The 19,800-nt window shown below is 46.1% G+C and overlaps 2 long non-coding RNA genes across 2 annotated transcripts; both read right to left on the reverse strand.

Annotated features, from left to right (window-relative positions):
- Nucleotides 1-14,056: 14,056 nt before the first annotated feature.
- On the reverse strand, nucleotides 14,057-16,580 carry LOC122940498. Its single transcript, XR_006390322.1, has 3 exons — nucleotides 16,541-16,580; nucleotides 14,260-14,409; nucleotides 14,057-14,176 (listed from the first exon to the last, which is right to left on the reverse strand). It is a non-coding gene; the product is annotated as an uncharacterized LOC122940498 (long non-coding RNA).
- A 44-nt stretch (nucleotides 16,581-16,624) lies between these two features.
- On the reverse strand, nucleotides 16,625-17,114 carry LOC122940503. The gene is made up of 3 exons (XR_006390327.1): nucleotides 17,054-17,114; nucleotides 16,745-16,924; nucleotides 16,625-16,665 (listed from the first exon to the last, which is right to left on the reverse strand). It is a non-coding gene; the product is annotated as an uncharacterized LOC122940503 (long non-coding RNA).
- Between the last annotated feature and the right edge of the window lie 2,686 nt (nucleotides 17,115-19,800).

Genomic DNA, 19,800 nt, shown 5'->3' on the forward strand with positions numbered 1-19,800 from the left:
AATGATCCACACTTGATTCATCTTTATAAAAGGTTAATCTCTCTACATTTTGTGTTGAAAGGAGAGTTCTCTTTGAGGTAACTATGCCACCAACTGCACTAAACACTCGCTCTGATGCCACACTACTGGCCAAGCAATAATGCCTGCCCAAGGCAAACTTGGCCAGTTGTGGCCACAATTTAATTTTGGCTGCCCAGTAGTGGATGACAGGGTGCAGTTTAAGTATGCTACCACCTGCTGGTTCAGGTTCTGCTCCATGTCCTGCTGCTGCTGGTTTCTTCAGTAGGTGGGTGAAGAAAAGTGCTCATTAGAGACTCAAGACTTAAAGGGGTTGTCCGGGTTCAGAGCTGAACCCAGACATACCAATATTTTCACCCAGGCAGCCCCCTGATGTTAGCATCGGAGCATCTCATGCTCCGATGCTCTCCTTTGCCATGCGTTGGATCGCTCAGGGCAAGGGCTCTTTTGTTTACAATAACCTACTGTGTTCGGGTGACATCACCGGCTCTGATGGGCGTGCTTTAGCTCTGCCCTAGCCATTTTACTTTTTCACATCAGTACCAGTGACATCACCGGGCTTCCTGGCAGCCCCATGGAGAGCCCGGTATGTCACCGGAACTCCTGAAAATGCCTTTGCCCTTAAATGATTTGTTCTGAAATTCTGCTGTTTGGGTACAAGAGTTTCCTAAGAATATCTAAAAGGACTGCATTTCTAGATTCATGTGATGTTAAAAACTCTCAGGAAGTGGAGTTATAAAGCCTGGGGAGGAAAAAGCAGCCATTTCAGGGTGAAGCTTGGAAGAGGCATCCAGGAGCTGTGTGAGGAGAATCCATTGACATCCCAGTGTGGGAGCATTCTCCAGGAACCAAAGCTGCAGCGAAGGGGAGCTGATCGGGTCCATTACCCCGATCTTGTCCAGAGGAAGGGGAATTGCTGCCAGGAACACAGATGAGAGCTGAGAAGTACAGCCACAGACATTGTGGCACCCTTGCTCCGTCCCAGTCACCAGCTTACACAAAGCAGACCTGAGTAGGCAAGACTAATCGTGCACGCATCTCATACAGTATTGGCGCCTAGGATCCCAGAGACAGAGATCAGGCCTGTAATTAGTTAGGTTTGCTGTTTTTGTCAGGCCACAAGTGTTAACTGCTCTTTACAAGGACTTCACGTTTAAAGTGTTATTTCACACCTGAGAGCTAAGAAGCTTCACAATTAATTCAAGCCATGCTGGTGTATTCAGGAGAAGGACTATAGCATGTGCTGTTTAAAAAGTTGTTGGGGGAGTTAATTATTATAGCATAGAATAAGATTGTAAGCTGTTGTGCTGTACCGCAGGCTAGCCTGCATTAAGCTCTGAACAATTGTTCCTGACTCTAATTGAGCTCGCAAGTAGGTAATATTTACCACTAATACCTCCAGCATCCACCGGAGGGTGCCACGCTGTACAGCACAAAAGCCCCAGCTCCTGTCTTGGGTGTATGTAAACTTATTTGTGTGTAACCAGCATCTGTTGTTGTGTTCATAACCACGTTTAAGTAAAAATATGGTTTGGGCAAAACTAGTGTTTCAGTTGCTTTCCTCGTTCGTGACTTTGCTGTATCCTGGGGAGCCCACCCCGGTACATGGCTTACAGGCACATGTAGCAGTTGAAGTTTTTATCCCTCTCAAAACAATTTTGGACTGGTAGTGAGGGTCTAACATTGTGGAGAGCCAGTAGACATCCCTCTGCCGAATGGAAATAATGTGTCTGTCACTATGCAAGCAACTCAGCATGCACTTGCCCATTTGCGCAAGGCACTCCCTGCCTCCATCTCCACTGCATACTGCAGTGGTCTGTTGGGGTCATCTGCGTTCTTTGTTGTCGCCCTCTAGCTCCTCATGCTCCTTCTGCTCATCTCATGTTTCTTGGCCAGATAAACCACCTAGTTCTGTATAGATTTCCTGGGTGGTTATTTCCTCCTCCTGTGCCAGTTCAGTCTCCACAGGGCTCAGGTGGCTGTGAGAGGTAGACCCCACATCTTCTGTCCCCTAGCCAGTCAGATTTATCAGCATCCCCTCCAAGAGTAAAATGACATCATTCATCCCTTCGTCCTGGCCTCCTCAAAGAACCTGAACAAGGGGCAGGTGTCACGCATGAACTGCCACTGTCCAAGGTCAACGTTACCCCGGGGAGCCTCCAACAAATCAGTCTCAGGTTTCCTCTGCTCATACAGTTGGTCCAATATGCCAACATGTGGCGTTCCAACGTGTGGAAATGTTTCATATGAGGCGATGTAGGGAAGCAATATTTGCAGCACAGTAAGAGTAAGAGTGGCTTAAGTGCATGCACAGTTTCCTGGACATTTGTAAGAGCTCTTGCAGTTCACTGGAAGACACGAGGAACTGAGTGACAATGAGATTGAAGATGTGCTCCATGCAGGGTGCATGGGTCAGTCCTCCCTGACGCTGTGCAGACAGAATGTTCTTTCCATTTTTGGTGACCATGGTTCCTATTCCAGTTGGCGAGGAGACAGCCAAAAATCTAATTTTGGGTTGAGTTCCTCCGCACTGTAACTCAGTTTGCCCAGGCGCAGAAGTGCATGACAACCATCGGGCTTTGCATAGGTGGTATGCTGGAGGACCATTCTGAACTGTGCCCACAGTGTAGGCTGAGAAAATGGTGGAGGAGGACATCGGCGCAGAAATCCCACGATTACAACGCGTAGGTGGCATTGCCATCACCCAGCAAAGTTGCTGCCTTGGCTAGAACCACATTTACCCAGTGGGCTGTAAAGGACATATATTGTCCTTAACCATAGTTACAGCTCCACACGTCCGCCCTTATGTGAACTGTACCAGACACTGACAGGCTCAAGGACTGGCCCAGCATACGTGTGCAGGGTTGGTCCTTTTTTAGAGACGTAATGACAGCTTGTGACTCTCCACCTTGGGTGGGCACAAGCCATCAGTCCTCAAAGTGCCTGGTGTGGGAACAAACGTGGAAGTGTCATTAGGACCTGGCCTTCTTGCAACAGTTCTGCCTCGCTGCAAAAAATATTGATTAAATGGGCTGTGAAAGTCATGAACTGTTTCTGCCCGTAACCGTTGCTCCAGGTGTCCATTGTGTGCACCTTGCACACAGCTAGAATTGCAAGGAGTGGCCTACATTCACCGCCACTTGAGAGTACAAAGCAGGGATGGCTTTGTTTGAAAAAATGCCAGCTAGATAACTTCTAGTGAGGCTGAGCACATGCCATTACCTCCGTTAAGGCAGCAGAATCCACAAAGTGGTACCACAGAGACTGCACCACCAGAAACTTGTTCAGACAAAGTTGTTTCTTGTCCACACATTCTATTAATGGTGGCCGATGGTGGTACAGAATGGATGAGGCATAGTCTGAGCAGGAGAAGCAGTAACTAATGATGACTTGGACACAGCATAGCACATGGATGCCGCCTGGCTGCCACAAAGGAGACCAAGAGAAGGAGGAATCTCTTGTTGTGGTAGCTGGAAGACACTTCTGTTTTCCCACAGTAACTAGGGATGCCGCTTCATGTGGTTCAAGGGAGCTGTGGTTCATATGTTTGAGCGTCCATGGCTTATTTTAATCCGGCAGATCTTGCACAGGGCATTGCTTCTGTTTTCCAGCACCGTGGAGAAAAAACTGCCAGACAGGAGATACTTGCACACTCCACACAGAGCTAGCTGCAGCCGAGCTTGTTTTAGGTCTGGTACGTTTTGAGCCTGTGACCACAGTATCATCAGCATCACCAGTTCCCAAGCTGACCATATTAAAAAAAGATCTGGTCCTGGCAGGTTCTGACCATATGTAGCCTCCACTCTTTATAGCTGCCACTACCACCATCCTCCTCCTCTGATGTTACCTCCATCTCCCTGCTTTATACATGCCCTGAGTTCCACTGCCCCTAGCACCAGCAGTGCAGCTACAGCTGCCACTACTACTACAACTATGAACACAGCTATTAATGAGGTGCCCCTCCTTCCCCGAATCTCCTCCTCATGGTACTCCAAACGCTGACTGTTCTCACATAACTCCTCAACAAGGAGACTCTCTTGAGTATCTTGCGTAGTGCATAGTGGGGTTTTGTTGCCCCTTCTTAAGAAAAAAAGAAGGCTCCCCAGTAAGAGGGGCCATTGAAGACACAGAGAATACAACTGAAAAGCTTCTGTAAGGTTGCAAGGAAAAGCATCAGGAGGAATGCTGTGACCACTGGCTCCAAGGCCATCCAGTCCACAATTCCATCGCGGGTGGCGCTAGGGAGGCTCATCCCCGTCCCCGCCTGCCTGTTTTCATCAGCGCATGGCGAGAAGTGGCGGTGCGGGGACCAGGAGCAGAGCGGGGTAAGTATATTCCCTGTGAGGGATGGGGGGGGGGGCAGTTTATAGTATTGGATAACCCCTTAAATTTTAGGTTGGAAATGAAGCAACCAAAAATGACAAATCTGCGATTTTGCCTTTTTTCCCTGTTTAGCCTATTATCATATGGGGTAAATATTATTATTATTTTTTTATATTAAAAAACTTTATTTTATTTTTATTTTATTTTTTACACTTTCCCATATCGAACTATACCAAGCAATCATTGGATTGCTATTCTCATAGACTCCAATGCATTAGGATTGGAGTCTATGAAAAATGTATTATATGTCAATGGAAACCTGGAAAAGGCAGGATCTCCATAGAAACTACTGAATGACAGGGGCTGCTACATACATGCTCCTCCAATCACCACACAGGGAAGCCCGAGCATATGTGCACGCAGTTCCGTGTTTTCACATATTCAGATGATGTGGTCAGGTTTGACCACGGCATCTGAGGGGTTAAATGTCGATAACCGGCATTACTGTCGGTCATGGACATTAGCCACGGGTGCCTGCTTAATGAAACATCAAGCATCCGGTTGCTAAAGCACCCGCTCCAGAACGGACCAGGCACCATCTTTAAAGACCCAACCTGAGACGTACTATTACATCATAGATCAAGTAACGGTTAATAGCATGCATGTAATGCCCTGCAAAAAAAAGTGCAATTGCTCACCGTTTGCAGCAGAATGCTCTTTGGGGTGCTGTGCTGGCAAAACACCTATGTAGCAACTTGAGGTTTTAAAAAAGAAAAGCTGTCTCTCTGTTACATATACAAACAAGTATTTTTTTCTTGCAGGGGGCTATATAATGCAGAAATGCTAGGCATAGCTGCTGCAGCGGCGAGCAGCGGTCTTAAAGGGGTAATCCCATCTACTTGATTGAATTCCAATTTAAATGCATAAGCAATTTTCTGTGCATCGCTTATAATTATTTCAGGTCCCCCCTCCCTTGTTTATACTGTGTTGTCCGTGGATATGGCCACTGCTGGTATACAGAAGCAGTAGCCAAGTATGCCCAGAAGCTGGCACGTCCTCCCATCTGTACTGGATCAAGCACAGCCTTGCAGATCCTTCTGACATGGCCAGAGTGTAATCAGATAAGAGTGCAGAACACAGTGTATAAATATATAATTATTTCCAAGGACACAATTGGAGGAATACAACTTACTAGAATAAATATATAGGCGTGTTCTTTGAAATTGTAAATTTATACACTGGACGAAAACTTCTACACATTAACCTAAAATATCAATAGCAGGCCAATTTTAAAAACATGAAACAGGATTGAAACCCTGGCTGCACTGTGGAATCCAATAGATAAACCCATGCACTCTACCAACTGAGCCACTACACCTTCGTAGCAAGGAGACCAAATAAAAACAAGATTTTTGTATAACTTACCAGTAAAATCTCTTTCTCGCTCTTCCTTGGGGGACACAGAAGACCTTGGGTATAGCTCATCTCCCTAGGAGGCGTGACACTAAGTGAAAACTGTTAAGCCCCTCCTCCACAGCTATACCCTCAGCCTGGAGAGAGAGACTGCCAGTTGCGTGCCCAGGTAGTGAGAAAAGGCAAAGTCCAACAAGGAACTAACAAGCCAACTACCTAACGGGTAACACCTCGGAAACCGTGTAGAGAAAAACAATGAATGGGTGGGTGCTGTGTTCCCCAAGGAAGAGCGAGAAAGAGATTTTACTGGTAAGTTATACAAAAATCTCGTTTTCTCGCCCATTTTCCTTGGGGGACACAGAAGACCTTGGGACGTTCAAAAGCAGTCCAAAAGGGGAGGGACCACAGCACCAAGGCGAAGCACCCGAAAGCATCAAGGAACCACCGCCTGCAAACCCAGGCTGGCCAAGGCAGCATCTGCCGAAGCCCAAGTATTTACCTAGTAGAACTCGGTAAGGCGTGCAAGGAAGACCAGTGGCCGCCTTGCCCAAATGCATGGCCGAAGCCCAATGCCTCCGGCCCAGGAGGCACTGACCGCTCTGGTGAAATGAACGGTGACACCAAAGGCAGAACCCTGCCCTTGGTGCGGTAACCTCAGCAATAGCCAATCTGATAAAGCGGAGGAAAGCCACCCTGGAGTCCGTCAACCCTATGCGCGGACCTCCTGGAAACACAAGAGACCGAACGTCGACAAGAGTCGGAAATCTCCAAGTAAAAAAACGGCAAGGCCCAAACAACGTCCAAATCGGTGAAGTGTTGAAACGAAAGGCAAACACCACCTCCAGAAGGAAGGAAGAGACGGATGTAGGACAGCCCTGTCCTGGGGAAAGACAGAAGGCTCAGAACAAGAAGGGCCGCCATTCAGGCACCCGTCAGACACGACTGCTACGGAAACACAACCGTACAGGACAGAAGGGGTAGAGAGAACTTCTGTAACGTCTCCAAGGAAAAGATTGGAGCGCCGAGAGCTCAGCATGTAGTTCCCAGGGTGGTACCGGAGGACAGTACAGAGGAACCAAAGAGCCACTCCGAGGAAGAAGGTCATGACAGGCCCAGAGGGCCGGGGAACGCTGGAAGAGGAAGGACAGCGCCGACACTTGACACTGCAAGTAAAAGAGTCCCAGTGCCAGGTCCAGGCCGGACTGGAGAAAGACAGAACCATGGGGAGAGAAAGGCAGAGTGGGGAATGCCCAGCCTCCCACAGAACCCCAGACAAAAAAAAAAAAATAAGTCCTACGACAGATCCTGGACGAAACACAGTCAGGAGCGAACAGTAGCGAGCCCGCTGGAGTCGCCTGGGCAAGCAGGCGAAAACCCAATGTGATCAGGCGCAGACCAGTAACACGGGCAGAAGGGTCGGCAAAAACTGGTCCCGTCGGCCCCCTAGCAATGTTGTCCCGTATCCACCCGGAGTGGGGGAGCAGAAGGACAGACGGAAAGGAACCGAAGGGTCTGCCCAGCATCCGCCAGATGCCAGGACAAGACAGGCTAAAGTCCATGCTGATGTAGCCACGTTCTACAGTCCCGGTGTGGGAGATCTAAGGACAAACTGGACCGAAAGGTAGCCCCCCCAAGTTACCGAGAAGGCAAGTCTACAGCAGGACCATTGTCTAGAATGGAAAAACGCAACCTGCAGCCAGCGGGAGGACAGAACGCGGTAGACCCGTTAAATAGGCACACAGCTAATACAGTCAGTGCGAACAAGGGAGACAGTACGAAGCCAAAAGGAACACCGGAACCATCCACATGAACAACCATGCTCTCCCCAGAGGGGAAGACCGTGAAGGAACAGCCTCTGAAGCCTGGCGGGGCAGAAGCCACATCGGAGTGATCTGTACCGAGCGGGAGCCAAACATAGCTGGCGAGATAAGGTAGTCGAGACAGAGGCCGGCATAACACCCTCCAACCGAAAGGAGGAGTGGGCAACAGGGAAGCCATAGGACAGCCCAAAAGCAGAACCCCACTACACTGTGAGACGCCCGGTACACCGCCTCGCAGAAGGCGAATACCCTGAAGAACCCATGGTGGAGGTCCTCCGGACCTGGGTAATCGAGCACCCAAGAGAAGTTGGGTGACTTTCCCGAGAAGAGCGGCCGAACCTGGTAGCAGATCAGACTGAAATGGTAGTAGGCGAGGGAACCGCAGTCCCGCCAGAGCCAACGAAGAATTCGAGGGGCGCTGCAGACAACAGCACTCTCGACCATGTGACCACTAGCGCAGGGAAGCAATGCCGCGGAAGGACGAAAGGGCATTTAGGAACCACGAACACTCCCCGGGATGAAGGGCCAACGAAATGAATTAGTACCACCCAGCTCAGTGACAGTAGAGAGCAAGTAGAGCCCATCCAGGGTCAGGTGGACAGAATGATCTCTTTAGAGACGAGTGCAAGGCTTGCAGCAAGCATCGCATCCCAAGAGAACAAAAGTATGTCGCAGGAAGGAGGGGAGGCATACGTACGAGCAGCCCCGTAAGCAGTGAGAAGGCCTACCCACCTACAGGAGGAGAAGGCACGCCACAAACAATGCACAAGAACGTCCGCTCACTGCAAAAAAGTCACTTCAGCGAAAAGGGCCAGCCACAGAGTGCCACAGCATATACGGAATTGCAAAGTGCAACCTGAAAGGGAGTTATGCACAAGCCTAGCATGGCATGCGATGGAACGCAAGCAGTCCGCCCCGAAAGGGGGGAAACGTACCTGGCAAACTGCAGTCGGAAAGAGTGCAAAGGCCCGTCCCCAAAAGGGGGTGATGCCTAAGGCCGTACCTACCTCAGAGAAGTAGGACATACCATATAATCCAGCAGGAATGCAGAAGGTCCACCTAGTGAAAGGGGGACATGCACAGGGTTATCCTAGCATTAAGTGAGTGTGCAATAATACACCTAACACCGAACTCTGCGAGAGTGCAACTATTCCGCCAATGAAGGGGGACATGTACAAGTCCAGCACAGCACATACAAGGACAGCCGTGAATCTCGTGAGTGTGCCAAATTCCGCCCATGGAATAAGGGGTGGTCACGCACAAGGCCAGCACCGTATCCAATGGGAGTGCAAGCGTTCCACCCATGTTAGAGGACCATGCTCATGGCCAGCAACGTATCCGGTGAGAGCGTAGCATGCCTCCCAGAAAAAGGGGGGGGGGGGGTCATGCACATGGCCAGCATTTTTAATTTTCACAGCCAAGCGTTTCCCAATTCTGGGAAACGCCTGATGGGTCAAAGTGCTCACTACACACCTTGAAATATTCCTTGAGGGGTGTAGTTTCCTGGAATGGGGTCACATTTTGGGGGTTTCCACTGTAGGGCCACCTCAGGGTGTCTTTATATGCGACATAGCTCCCAATTACCATTCCAGCTAAATCATCTCTCCTAAGGCCACATGGTGCTCCTTCCACTCTGAAGCCTACTGTGCGCCCATACATCATTTTTTGAGCACATATCGGGTGTTGGCGTATTTGGTGGGAAATGAGGAACAAAATGTGTGGTGCATTTTGTCCTGTTACTCCTTGTGAAAGTGAAAAATGTGGGTGTAAAGCACCTTTTTCTGGGAAAAAAAAAATATTTTTCATTTTCACATCAAAGCATTTCCCAATTCTGTGAAATGCCTGATTGGTCAAAGTGCTCACTACACATCTTGAAATATTCCCTGAGGGATTTAGTCTCCGAAATGTGGAAACCCCAAAAAAGTGACCCCTCAGGGTGTGTTCAATTGCAAGATGGCGCCTGTGAATTATTCTGGTGAAATCTGCCTTCCAGCAGCCATTTGGTACTCCTTTCCTTCTGACCCCTGTGATACGCCCATATAGCACATATGGGGTATTGCTGTAATCAGGAGAAAATGGGTAATTAATTAGGGGGTGAATTTTCTCCAGTTCGGGCCTAAAGTACATTTTTCTGGAAAAAAAATTACATTTTTCATTTCACAGCCAATTCCATGAATCCCATTTGAGGACAAAGTTCTCACTACACATCTTTAAATATTCCTTGAGGGGTGCAGTTTCCAGAATGGGGTCACTTTTTGGGGATTTCCACTCTAGGGGTACCTCATAGTGTCTTCATATGTGAAATAGCTCCCAAAAGCCAATCCTGCCAAATCTGTCCTCCAAAAGCCCTATGGCACTACTTCCCATTTGAACGCTGCTATGCATCCATACATAATTTTTTGAGCACATATGGGGTGTTGCCATATTCAGGGGGAAATGGGTAACAAAATGTAGTGTGCATTTTGTCCTGTTTCCTCTTGTGAAAGTGAAAAATGTGGGTGTAAAACAACTTCTGGAAAAAATTGCAATTTTTCATTTCCACAGCCAATTCTGTGAAACGCCTGATGAGTCAAAGTGCTGACTACACACCTTGAAATTTTCCTTGAGGGGTGTAGTTTCCAGAATGGCGTCACTTTATGGGGTTTCCACTGTAGGGCCACCTCAGGGTGTCTTCATATGAGATATAGCTCCCAATTACCATTCCAGCTAAATGCGCTCTCCAAAAGCCATATGGTGCTCCTTCCATGCTGAAGCATGCTGTGCACCCATACATAAGTTTTTGAGAACACATGAGGTGTTTCTGTAAACTTCAGGTTTAGGGTAATAGATATACAGTACAGACCAAAAGTTTGGACACACCTTCTCATTCAAAGAGTTTTCTTTATTTTCATGACTATGAAAATTGTAGATTCACACTGAAGGCATCACAACTATGAATTAACACATGTGGAATTATATACATAACAAAAAAGTGTGAAACAACTGAAAATATGTCATATTCTAGGTTCTTCAAAGTAGCCACCTTTTGCTTTGATTACTGCTTTGCACACTCTTGGCATTCTCTTGATGAGCTTCAAGAGGTAGTCACCTGAAATGGTCCTCCAACAGTCTTGAAGGAGTTCCCAGAGATGCTTAGCACTTGTTGGCCCTTTTGCCTTCACTCTGCGGTCCAGCTCACCCCAAACCATCTCGATTGCGTTCAGGTCCGGTGACTGTGGAGGCCAGGTCATCTGGCGCAGCACCCCATCACTCTCCTTCATAGTCAAATAGCCCTTACACAGCCTGGAGGTGTGTTTGGGGTCATTGTCCTGTTGAAAAATAAGTGATGGTCCAACTAAATGCAAACCGGATGGAATAGCATGCCGCTGCAAGATGCTGTGGTAGCCATGCTGGTTCAGTATGCCCTCAATTTTTAATAAATCCCCAACAGTGTCACCAGCAAAGCACCATCACACCTCCTCCTCCATGCTTCACGGTGGGAACCAGGCATGTAGAGTCCATCCGTTCACCTTTTCTGCGTCGCACAAAGACACGGTGGTTGGAACCAAAGATCTCAAATTTGGACTCATCAAACCAAAGCACAGATTTCCACTGGTCTAATGTCCATTCCTCGTGTTCTTTAGCCCAAACAAGTCTCTTCTGCTTGTTGCCTGTCCTTAGCAGTGGTTTCCTAGCAGATATTCTACCATGAAGGCCTGATTCACACAGTCTCCTCTTAACAGTTGTTCTAGAGATGTGTCTGCTGCTAGAACTCTGTGTGGCATTGACCTGGTCTCTAATCTGAGCTGCTGTTAACCTGCGATTTCTGAGGCTGGTGACTCGGATGAACTTATCCTCCGCAGCAGAGGTGACTCTTGGTCTTCCTTTCCTGGGGCGGTCCACATGTGAGCCAGTTTCTTTGTAGCGCTTGATGGTTTTTGTGACTGCACTTGGGGACACTTTCAAAGTTTTCCCAATTTTTCAGACTGACTGACCTTAATTTCTTAAAGTAATGATGGCCACTCATTTCTCTTTACTTAGCTGCTTTTTTCTTGCCATAATACAAATTCTAACAGTCTATTCAGTAGGACTATCAGCTGTGTATCCACCTGACTTCTCCACAACACAACTGATGGTCCCAACCCCATTTATAAGGTAAGAAATCCAACTTATTAAACCTGACAGGGCACACCTGTGAAGTGAAAACCATTTCAGGTGACTACCTCTTGAAGCTCATCAAGAGAATGCCAAGAGTGTGCAAAGCAGTAATCAAAGCAAAAGGTGGCTACTTTGAAGAACCTAGAATATGACATATTTTCAGTTGTTTCACACTTTTTTGTTATGTATATGTTAATTCATAGTTTTGATGCCTTCAGTGTGAATCTACAATTTTCAACTCTTTGAATGAGAAGGGGTGTCCGAACTTTTGGTCTGTACTGTATATATTTTGGGGGGCTGTTAACTCTTGAGGTGTTGCAGAAAAAAAAAAAATAGATAAAAATTTTAAATCTGCTAAAAAAAAAGGTTACATTTTCAAATTTAATTCCCATTTAATTCTCGTGTTGCACCTAAAGGGTTAACAAAGTTTGTAAAATCAGTTTTGAATAGCTTGAGGGGTGTAGTTTCTAAAATGGGGTGATTTATGGGTGGTTTCTAATATGTAAGCCCTAGAAAAATGACTTCATAACTGAACTGTCCTGAAAGAATTGGGGTTTGGAAATGTTCTTAAAAATTTTAAGATTTGTTTCTAAACTTCTAAGCCTTCTAATGTCCTGAAAAAATTAAATGTAATTTTCAAAATGATCCAAACACGAAGTAGAGATATGGGGAATTAAAGTAATAACTATTTTTGGAGTTATTACTATCCATTATAAAAAGTAGAGAAATTAAAATTTGGAAATTTGCTAATTTTTCCACATTTTTGGTAAATTTGGTATATTTTTATACATAAAATGAAATAGTTTCACTCAATTTTACCACTGTCAGGCAGTACAATATGTGATGAGAAAACAATCTCAGAATTGCCTAGATAAGTAAAAGCGTTTTAAAGTTATTACCACATAAAGTGACACTGGTCAGATTTGCAAAAATCGGCCTGGGATTTAAGGTTAAAAGTGGCTCAGTAGTGAAAGGGTTAATTCTTGCCCTATTTGAATTCCCTCTCTGTAGTGTTCCTATCCCACTACGTTAGTGACTTGTGTCTACTGTATAATCGCTCTTTGTCAGATTTTGCCCCCACCCAAGTTCCTCCCAGTGTCATGTTACACTCGGTCTTCTTCCTTCTTCGTGGTTTTTCCTGCTAATACTGACAGTAAAACACACTGGGCACTGTTTCCATGTGATTCATCTGAAACTAACTGCATAAGCTTTGTTTTTGTTTGGCAGACCAATTTTTGCAAAATTCTTAATGAATCCGATTAGTTTAGAATCAATTTGCTCATCTTTACTCTGAAGGTATTAATTTCAGGGACTCATCATCTAAACCTTTGCTCTTCTAGTGTAATGGATAATGTAGAGATGATATCTTAAGCAGCATGAGATGTTTAGGGACATACAGAAGACAAGGAGGAGCAGCTGGTGGGGAGGGAGCTCTCCAGAGGGATCTGATAAATGATGCTGTAATCTTGTAGATCACAGGACATCAGCCACACAGGAGAGAGACAGCAAGCCTCAGACTGGAGGTCAGACTGGAGGTCACATGACCAGGTGTCCATAATCAAAGGTTCAAAATGTATGGCTGCATCTGAGCAGCTAGAAAATTGTTGGCGAGTTAGAATTATATGTGCTGATGAAAATAATCCTATATAGATTTTCCAATAATCAACTTCCAATATTATCAGGGTGTAGCTGTAAGGAGTGCATTCGCTACAGGGCCTAGGAGCCTGAGGGGGCCCAAAGACCCTTGTGCCACATAAGCAGACACCGGTACTATACAAAGTTCATGCAGGTCAAGTTACATATCTGGCTGGAGGGAAGGGGTAAAGTCAAGAATTTGGCATGAAGGGCACATGAGCCTTTAGCTACACCCCTGAATATTATATTATACTCCATGCAAGTAAGAAGGAATGACTTGCATCTACATGTGCTAGAATAGAATCCGTGGTATGATCTTGGTACTGCCATTCTGACAGGAGACATCAGGAAACTGCACCCTAGACTACAAAACCTTTGAAGATAATGATGCATTTATCTCCTGATGTTCATGTTCAAGCTGACAATCTGAGCACAACTATGGTTGACCATTTGTGTTGTTGTATGGTCCCGGCCGAGGACCTCTCAGAAAACTGTTGTGCCACCACAAAAGATCTGCAGCAGTTGACAGAGAAGGCCATCTTAAAAAGTCTATACAGGCAGAAAATAGTGAGAAGATCCAGACAACATGTAATGTCTATGGTCAGCTGTAATCCTGACATCTCCGTCTTTCTCATTATACAAGGATAAAACATATAATAGTGGTGGATAAAACAAGATCTTCACAGCCTTCTACAGATGATAGGGGACATTTAATGATACCTTATCTCTATCTACCTGATCATCCTGTGTGACATTGTGATGTTCTTCTGACCCATCTGGTAGAAGAAGAGGACTGGGACATCTCTCTGGTGTTCTTATCTCTTCCTTAACTGTAGGAAACACATCCGGTGACTGAATTCATTCCTTACATACAGATAATAAGAGGACATGTGTATTTAGTCATGTCTACTACCTGATGATATGAGGGGCCGGTGATCCTCCATCATGATGCCCTTAGATCCATCTACCCGATCATCCTGTGGGACATAGTGATGTTCCTCTGAATTATCCTGTGGAAGAAGAGGACTGGGACATCTCTTGGGTGTTGTTCTCTCTTCCTTAACTGTAGGTATTGCAGAATCAGGATTAGATCGGATGGTCAGCCATGTTCTCCTAGGTATACATCTTGGGGCACATTTATTAAGACCAGTGTTTTAAACACAGGTCTTAAAGCCCTAAGCTGGTGGTGGTTCTGCCGAAGTTATGAAGAGGTGCAGGCCCGTCCCCTTCACTGTTAACCCCACACCCACAATTGTAGACCTGGCGTGAGCAGGGTGAAGTCGCAGATAGCGGCGCTACTAACCGTTGCACCGAAATCTTCCCCTTGAAATACGTCTAATTTAGGCTTATTTCAGAATAGTAAAGGACTCCCCCTTGTGTTTATACCTCAAAAAGGAGCTTAGCTAAAGAGTCAATCACCATTTTGAAGTAAATACTGATGTACTTTTAGTTTAGTACTAACTACTTTTGCTGAGAAAACCAGAGGCCTTTAAGTAATCGAAAATGTTATGATGGAATGGTTACCTTTAGAAAGTAGATTATATTTGCACTAGAAGTGGAAGCCTTGGCCAAGATAAATGTATTTGTCTATTAAAACTAACCATTTGCATGTTTATGATCATGATCGATCCTTGGTGATGGACCGGTGATAAATGAAAGAGCCGATCTTGGCTTTATGGACCATGGGGCTCTTTGGAGAGAAAAATGGAGATTGGTACTTAAATTGGAGAGGATTAATGGAAGGCCCCAGGAACAAATTATTTATGCAACAAGAGATTGTGATAAGGTACTTTTATCCAATTAGAAGTTGTTGTCGGTGTAACTTGTGTAGATCTATGGTTACGTATGATAATGATGGACTGATGTAATCTGTGTGTAAAACATTGAAGTCTACGTACAGCGACACACTGCGGAAAACATGAATTAAAATATTAATAATTCCTTTGTCCTCTGAGGTATAAAGGACGGTGTCCAGGACTTAGAGCACTGCCTTTTACCACAGCTGTAATTCACTTCCATTTACGTCTTATCCCATATTTTACATTGACTTCAATGCTGTCTTGCTGCTCTTGTCTCTGAATAAGGCCTCATTCACACGTCAATGTTTGGTCAGTGATTTCCAGAGATTTTGAGCCAAAACCAGGTGAGGGTCTAAACACAGAACAGGTACAGATCTTTCCCCCTCTACCTTGTCATGAAACCGAGGGTGTGAATCCACTGTGCCACGTGTCCTACCTCCTCTAAGTGAGCCCCTCGTTCTTCACAGTACCCCTGATTGTGGGGATAGACTTTCCCAAGAGGAACACCAGGTCGCGACCTCTTGAGAAGGATTGGCACACAAGGCAGCTGGTTCAGATGGACCAAGAGGTACCTGATCAAGGTACCAGAGGTACAGACGTAGTTGGCAGGCAAAGCCTTAACCATGAGCAACAGTGCAGGACCAAAGGATGAGGCAGAGGCGAAGTCAAACAAGCAATAGGTCCGGGCAGGCAGCACAGGTACAGGTCAGGCAATCCGGATTGGCAACAGGAGAATAAAGGCAAGCTGGCAGGGATCAAACAGGTAGCGGAGTCCAGAAACACAAGCACAGGTCAGATACACAGGAAGACAAGCAGAGATATCAGCAACCTTTGCAGGACAAAAGGACCTTGACGCTCAGGCACCTGGGAAGGGGGCTGATCCACTTATGTATGTGCAGGAGGGCTAGGATTGGTCAGCAAGGTCATATGAGCTAACCCATAAATCACAGGAAGTGACGTGCGCCAGTCCTAAAGGAAGTGCTACAGACAACAAGCTATAAGCAGCTGTACTCAGGGCTGGAAGGAAACTGCGGAGCGGATCCCAGGACAGATGATGCCTGCAAGGACAGATCCCAGGACTGCAGCGGTGAATGTGGAAACACCGGCAGCAGATCAGCGCTGAACACTGAGCCCAGAACTGTAGCGATAAGCAGGGGGACATTAGCAGCCGCTGTTACATACCTTATGTGTGTGGAGGTTCAAATTCTGGTTTGGGCTCACAATCACGGATTGAAATCACCGACGTGTGAATGAGGCTTAAAATAAAGAATCTTCTGAGGAAGAAGTTGCTTCAAAAGATTTTTGTTTCCAACTGTAGGAAACACATCCAGTGACTGAATTAATTCTTTACATACAGATAATGAGAGAACATGTGTATTTAGTCATGTCTATTACCTGGTGATGTGAGGGGCCAGTGGATCGTCCATCATGACGTCCTTGTACTGATCTTTGTGTCCTTTTACATACTCCCACTCCTCCATGGAGAAAAAGACTGTGACATCCTGACACCTTATAGGAACCTGAAAACACAATACAGTCATCACCCAGACCCCTTCATAGAGTTCCTATATAATGTCCCAGCATTCCCAGCAGTGTCACCTCTCCAGTCAGCAGCTCAATTAATTTGTTGGCGAGTTCTAGGATCTTCTCTCTATTGAATTCCTCATGGATCAGGGGGTGAGGTGGAGGCCCCATGATTGGTCTCAGGGTTCTCCCCCATCCTTCAGACACAGGGGCCTGACAGCGCTCACTAGAGGTCTTCTTCACTACTGTGTAGTCCTGGTTATAGAGAGACACAGTAATAACTATCAGTCCATACATCTCCAGAGTCCCTCACCTATCCAGTCATGTCAATCTGTTAGTAACATAGAGAAGATGATGTAATGCGACATCATCAGAATCCCTCACCTCTCCAGTAAGCCGGAAGAGGATCTCTAGGGTGAGATTTATTATCCTCTCTGCCATCTTGTCCCTGTCCATCCTTGATGGGTCAATCAGGAGAAGGATCTTATATAGAAGATCTCCACTGAGCAGATCCTATATTGTAGGAACCTGAATGGAAAGAAGAGGAGACTATGGAAAATCCTACAAAATCTCATGTAAAATACAATTCATGAAGATAACAATAGAAGACATCGGAGGAGATAATAAAGTGTAGATGTTGTGTTCTCTCTTTTTATATGGATTTAAACATGTATGAGGTCAAGGCAGTTTCATGGTATGTCACATCTTCACATGACCCTACAGCCAATAGAAGACATCATCAGTGATGCCAGTATGAACAGCACCTGACCTCTATAGACCATCATAGGCCTTAATGGTCAGGTGATATACATACCGCCATCGGAGCCCCAACCAATGTTGTCTTTGCAGTGATGTAAACGGACTGACGGAGACCACAGGAGCCTCAGTGCTGGAGCAGTGGAGGATTCTACAGGTCCTATGTTATCTGGGTAATTGTAAAACACTGAGGAGTATGTTGGCGAAACATAAATAAAGATTATTATTATTACTAGCTAGACAGACGTTGGGTTGGCAGATTTGGTTTTTGGCAGCTCCTCATGACCACAAAGATATTGTAGTTTAATAGATTTATTTTTAAGAAGCAGCATGATGAAATACAGCGGTCCTTGAAGGGTTTCTCCGGCTTGTACTCAGGATAGGTAATTTTTCATTACATGCCAATATGAAAGTATTCAGATCCAGGTTCTGGTTTGAAAAATGTAGAATATTTTCATGGGACAACTGTCACTGAAGGTGTACAAAAAACTAGAAGACACAAAATGAAGATCCGACTGGATGACTGGATCCAAAACTAAGGAACAAAAGGGAGAGCCCTGCAACAGACACGGATCTCTCCCTAACTGCTCAGCCTATGCAAAAATCTCAATGGTAGATGATCGCATATCCTCGTACCTCGACTGTATAACACCCGAACACCCTATAATAGTGAGGGGACACGACCACCTACTCCCTACACTTGATACGGAGGGAGTCAGGGTCACCTGGGATCCAGCGAACAGGGGATCCAGAAAACACAAATGAATGAACAAAACTTATCTGTAGAAGCATCAGTTGTAGCATCCAGCATGCACACACTCCAGGAAGTTGTATAAACTGCAAAGTGATGCAGTATGGGAAGGGATTTAAAGGGATGCAATCAGTGCAACTACATGACAGCTGAGAGAGGCTAACGAGATGAGAAAATGAAAGCAAAACAAAAGGAACCTCAAGGAGGAGGTTCTGAAGAACATCTGTCAGAGCTTCTCAGATGTCTGGTGGTGACAGTACCCCTCCTTCTACGAGTGGACTCCGGACACTCAGAGCCCACCTTCTCAGGATGGGACCTATGGAAAGCCCTGATGAGACGAGTGGCCTTAATGTCTGTCACTGGGACCCACATCCTCTCCTCAGGACCATAACCCTCCCAATGAACGAGGTACTGGAGAGAACCACGGACAACACGAGAATCCACAATCCTAGAGACCTGAAATTCAAGACTACCATCAACCACAATCGGAGGAGGAGGCAAAGATGAGGGTACAATGGGTTGGACATAAGGTTTTAATACAGACTTATGAAAAACATGGATATGGATCTTCCAAGTCTGAGGAAGATCAAGATGGTAGGCAACAGGATTGATGACGGACAAGATTTTGTAAGGCCCAATAAACTTAGGACCCAACTTCCAGGAGGGAACCTTCAATTTGATATTCTTAGTAGACAACAACACCAGATCACCAACATTCAGGTCTGGACCAGGCACACGTCTCTTATCCGCCACACGCTTATATCTCTCACTCATGCTCTTAAGATTATCCTGAATCTTTTGCCAAATAGATGACAAAGACGAGGAGAATCTCTCCTCATCAGGTAAACCAGAAGACCCCTCTCCAGAGAATGTCCCAAACTGCGGATGAAACCCATATGCGCCAAAAAATGGTGACTTATCAGAGGACTCCTGACGACGGTTATTTAAAGCAAACTCAGCAAGGGACAAAAAAGGAACACCAATCCTCTTGATTCTCCGCCACAAAACAGCGCAGATATGTCTCCAGATTCTGATTGACGCGCTCTGTCTGACCATTCGACTGCGGGTGGAAAGCAGAAGAGAATGACAACCTAACCCCCAAGCGAGAACAGAAAGCCTTCCAGAATCTGGAAACAAACTGTGTCCCCTATCAGAGACTATGTCTGAAAGAATACCATGCAATTTGACAATGTGATCAATAAATGCCTGCGCCAGAGTCTTAGCATTGGGCAAGCCAGGAAAAGGAATGAAATGCACCATTTTGCTAAAACGGTCCACCACCACCAGAATCACAGTCTTCCCTGAGGAACGAGGCAGGTCCGTAATGAAGTCCATGGACAGATGTGTCCAAGGACGGGAAGGAATGGGTAACGGAAGGAGAGGACCTGATGGCCGTTAATGAGGGACTTTGGCACGAGCGCAGGTCTCGCAGGCTGCCACAAAACCCTCCACCGACTTAGGAAGCGCCGGCCACCAGAATCTCAGAGCGATGAGATCCACTGTGGCTCTTGCCCCCGGGTGCCCAGCAAGGACAGTATCGTGGTGTTCCTTAAAAATCTTGTGTCTTAAAGCGAGAGGCACAAACAACCTCCCAGGAGGACAAAGATCAGGAGCCTCTGACTGG

Source organism: Bufo gargarizans, chromosome 6, assembly GCF_014858855.1.
Source record: "Bufo gargarizans isolate SCDJY-AF-19 chromosome 6, ASM1485885v1, whole genome shotgun sequence".
In the NCBI taxonomy this organism is placed as follows: domain Eukaryota; kingdom Metazoa; phylum Chordata; class Amphibia; order Anura; family Bufonidae; genus Bufo; species Bufo gargarizans.